Source organism: Chinchilla lanigera, unplaced genomic scaffold (genome assembly GCF_000276665.1).
Source record: "Chinchilla lanigera isolate Chin_1 unplaced genomic scaffold, ChiLan1.0 scaffold00023, whole genome shotgun sequence".
NCBI lineage: Eukaryota > Metazoa > Chordata > Mammalia > Rodentia > Chinchillidae > Chinchilla > Chinchilla lanigera.
In genome coordinates, this window is record NW_004955424.1 from 18,530,742 (window position 1) to 18,535,718 (window position 4,977).

A 4,977-nucleotide genomic window follows, 5' to 3' on the forward strand; every position below is an offset into this window, starting at 1 on the left:
AGAAGAAGAAGAAGAAGAAGAAGAAGAAGAAGAAGAAGAAGAAGAAGAAGAAGAAGAAGAAAAGGAGGAGGAGGAGGAAGAAGAGGAGGAGAAGAGGAGGAGGAGAATGAGAAGGAGGAAGAGAAGGAGAAAGAGAAGAGGAAGAAGAAGGAGGAGGAGGAGGAGGAAGGTGAAAAAGATGAGGATGAGGAGAACGAGGAGTAGGGCAAAGAGGACGAGGAGAACGAGGAGGACAAGGAGGAGGAGGAGGATGCAGAGGAGGATGAGGACAAAGAGGAGGAGGAGGACAGAGAGGAGGAGGAGGAGGAGCAGGAGAAGGAAAAGAAGAAAAAGAAGAAGGAGGAGAAGAAGGAGGAGGAAGGAGAAGATGAAAAAGGAGGAGGACAAGAAGGAGGAAGATGAAGAATTGGAAGGTCTTGATGAGGAAGAGAATGAGGATGAAGGTGAAAAGATGAAGATGGTGATGATGAGAGGGAGGAAGGACAGGAGGATAAAAGAGATGCATAATTGAACACTGATAAATTCCAACCTTCTCTTTTTCTTTTTTTAAAATTTTCTCTAGCCTTTTCCCCTTCTCTTGAGTTTAATCACTCTGTTCTTGAGGTCTCTCTTCTCAAATACCATGGTTCTCGATGTATTTTGTGGGAGGGTAACTTGAGCAGAATATAGTGGAAAAAGAATCTCTACAAACTTCTGTTCTAAGCTCATTTTATCCTTTTCTGTCTCAACGAAAACTGTTTGGAAGCAACACCACTGTGCTCTGTGAGAAAAAAGAAAACTTTCTACTCTCTTCACTTGCTAGAAGCTGGAGGGTGCTAAGCCCTTATGTTGCACTACATGGATTTGTAGCTTTTTTTCTTTTTTCTCGGTATAGTAGGCTCAGAGTTTATCCTGTATCTCCATGTGAATGTGCACAGCTAACATTGTGCACAGTTAGCATTAGCAACATGTATCTCTCTACTTCCTCTTGCTTAAAAATATCTTAAAATGGGGAGATAGAAGGTCAGCCAAGGGTGGGCTTGAGATGTTTGGCTGGGTTAAGTGGGTATGTTTGACAGCATGGCTTTCCTTTGGCATGATTAATTGTAATGTTTCATGGACATCCTTGCAGCTTAAAATCACACTTTTAAAATTCTCTGCTGATGATGACACAAGCCCTGCTACTCAGTGGGAGAATCTGCAGAATCCATACAATCTTATTTGGAATTGACATTCTGTCTTTGTAATTTATTTGTCTTTGTTCATTTATTTTTAAATTCTGTTTTCCCTGGAAAGGCAAATAATGCTCAAATTTAAATGTTAAAAGTACACAAGTTACATTTCTCTAATGGCCAGTGGTGTTGAACCTTCCTTCATGTATTTATTGTCTGTTACTTTTGCAAGGTGTCTATTCATTTCACTTGCCCATATTTTGAATGAGTCTTATTTTGGTGGGATATAATTTTTTTAGTTCTTTGTATAATTCAGATGTTAGTCTTCTCCCGGAGGTATAGCTAGTAAAAAGTTTTCCCATTCTATAGCTTATCTTTTCACTCGCTTGATTGCTTCCTTTGCTGCAAAGATGCTTTTAAATTGATATTATTCCATTTGTTGATTCTTGGTACTATTTCCTGTGCAATCGGGGTTCTGTCCAGAAAGTCTTTGCCTATTCCTAAAACCTCACGAGATTTACCTATTTTATTTTCCGGTAGGTTAAGTGTTTCTGTTTTACCATTTAGTTCTTTGGTTCATTTTGATTTTAGTTTAGTACATAGTGAGAAATATGGGGCTAGATTCAATCCTTTAAATGTGGATAGCCAGTTTCCCCAACACCATTTATTAAAGAGGTGATCTTTCCTCTGATGTATGTTTTGGGCCCCTTTGTCAAGACCAAGTAGTTGAATGTGCTAAAAAAAAAAAAAAAAAAAAACTGGAATTCCATCCTACCCAGAAAGAATGGGCACCAAAAAAAAAAAAAAAAAAAACAGATGCCAGTGAGGCTGCAGGAAGAAAGGGATGTCTCTGCATTGTTGGTGAGAATGTAAACTAGTACAACCACTATGAAATTCAGTATGGAGAACCTCAAAAACTAAAAGTAGTAATTCCATTTGACCCAACTTTTCCACTTCTAGGCATCTTCCTGAAAGAGTTAAAGACATCATATTATAGTGACATATGCATATATGTGTTTATACAGCACAATTCATAATAGTTAAATCTGGGAAGCAGCCTATATGTACATTAACAGATGAATGAATAAAGGAAATGTGATATTTCCCAACAATAGAATACTCCTTTACCATAAACAAAGAAAAACTTGAATAATTTCTAGGATAATGGATGCTCCTTGACAAAAACCAGACAAAAAAAATTAAAAGAAATATTAGAGTTAAACCACACCATTCAACAAATGGGTTTAACAAATATCTACAGTATTTCATGCAAAAAAAATAGAAGATGTTAAATGAAATGTTAAATGAAATAAATCAGATCCATAAGCTTAAATATCACATGATTTCTCTTACAGGAGAAGCCCAACTTATAAGAGAAGATCAAAATAAAAGATAAATAATAAGAAGTAGGGAGGTAGCTCTTTCTCAAATAAGAAAGGGATCAAGATGGAGGGGGGTGGGAGGGAGGGGAGGAAAAGGGGATGAAAAGAGGAACTAACATGTGTTATTTACATGTACCAACTCACAAGAAATACAAACATATACTATAACGTATACTAAAAAATTAATGAATGAATTAAAATTTAAAAGTATATAAGTTGCTTCATTCCAGTAATACTAAATGTGTACATACATTGAAAAATTAACTGCTGCAATCATTCGTCATAGGTTTTGGTATGTTACACTTTTTTCTTTTTTTTTTTTTTTTTTGAGACAGAATCTTGCTATTTAGCTCAGATCGGACTTTAACTCACTCTGTAACCCAGTCTGTCCTCAAACTTGTGGTGATCCTCCTGCCTCAGCCTCCAGGGTACTGGGTTTCAGGCATGCACCACCACATCTGGCACTGTTGCACATCTATTATTTGATTTGATGAACTTTTTGATTCCTTCCCTGATTTTTTCTGTGATTTATCAATGATTAAATAATACACTATTTAATCTCTATGTGTCTGAATAATTCCTGTGATTTCTTTTACTGTTGTTGCTGTTGACTTCTAGCTTTATTCTGTTAGGATAGTATAGTAAGCAAGAGATTATTTTAATGCTTTTATATTTACATTTATACTTTATGACATAAGATATGATCTACTTTGGAAAAAGTTCTGTGTGCTGCTGAGAAAAATACATCTTCTATTTTTTTGCATGAAATACTGTAGATATTTGTTAAACCCATTTGTTGAATGGTGTGGTTTAACTCTAATATTTCTTTTAATTTTTTTGTCTGGTTGGCCTAATTGTGAGAGTGGAATGTTGAAGTAACCCAGTATGATTGTACTGGTGTCTTTCTATCCTCCTATGTCCAGTAGCTTTTGTTTTCTGAATTTGGGTTGCCAAAATTCAGTGTGTATATGTTTAAAATTTTTAGGTCTTTCTTTTGAACTGTTCCCTTTGCCAGTATGAAACGGCTATCTTTGTCTCATCTGATTAGTTTTCATTTTAAGTCTGCTGTGTCTGAAAATAAGATAGCTATTCCTCCTTATTTTTGAGCTCCCATTACATCACGTGCTAACCTTTCACTTTCAGTCATATTTGTTTCCTTTTGGATGAGGTGTGTCTCTTGTAAACAACATATGATTGGGTTTTGGTGTTTTGATCTAATTCGCCCATCTTTGTCTGTAGATTGGAGAGTTAAGGCCATGGACATTGAGAATTCTATTGTATGGTATTTACTGAAACCTGTCATTGCATTACTTTCCTGGGCTGATTCCTTTATTTATTTTTCTTTTTCTATAACTACTCTCCCAGTTACATATATTTTTTTCTTTAGGTGCTTTGATTCTGGTGTCCTCTCTGTCTTTGCCCAGGATTCCCTTAAGTGTTTTTTGCCATGCTGGTTTGTTGGTTATGTATTTTTTTTAACATTTCTTTATCATGGAAAGTCTTTACTTTCCTATCAATTTTGAAGACTAATTTTGCAACATATAAAAGTCTGGGTTGACCATTGTTTTCCTTTTAGGCTTAACAAACTTTGCTCCAAGCTTTTTTGACTTCTGAATTTCATTCTGAGAAATCTTTCATTCTGATAGGCTTGCATGTATAGGTTACTTGCCACTTTTCTCTGAAGATTTTAGTGTTCTCTTTTTGTTTTAGTTTCTGAAATTTTGAATATGATGTGTCATGGAAAATCACTTTTCTGTTCATGGCTATTTGTTATTTTACATGCTCCTTATTCATGAATATTGAATTACTTCCTTAAATATAAAATTTTTCTGCTATGAATTTAGTGAATAAAATTTTCATATATGTGAGTCATCTTCTAACTGGTTTTTTTTTTTTTTTTTTTTTTTCGGTTTTTTTGGGGGGGGGTTTTTTGGTTTTTTTCTCCGGTACCAGGAACCGAACTTAGAACCTTCCACTTGCCAGGCAGGCACTTTTGCCGCTGAGCTAAATCCCCAGCCCCTTTCTAACTGGTTATGTCCCTATAATTCTGCGGGGTTTTGTGAGTCATTCAGCAGCCACTAAATTCAGTTTATGCAGTATCTTGTCAATTTTAAGGTATAATTGACTGCATGTTCTACTACATCAACTTGTGTTCAATTTCTGACATTCTGTCCACACATTGGTCAAATCTCCTACCGTGCCTTCCACTGAACTTTTTATAACTTGTATTATATTTCTGATTGATTTCTTTTCATAGTTTGTATATTTTAATCAAAATGATGATTCATATCTTGTATAACCCAGTTTATTGTTAGTTTCTTCTTTAAGCTCATTGAACATTAGTTAAATATTTTAACTGTTAAATTAAATCCTGGAGCTGGGGATATAGCTCAGCAGAACAGTGCCTGCCTGGTAAGCATGAGGTCATGGGTTATATTTTTGGT

General features: G+C 35.4%; 1 pseudogene; it reads left to right on the top strand.

The window, feature by feature from the left end:
• LOC102027424 overlaps positions 1-1,210 on the top strand; it is a 3,046-nt pseudogene extending 1,836 nt beyond the window's left edge.
• The last annotated feature ends 3,767 nt before the right edge of the window (positions 1,211-4,977 follow it).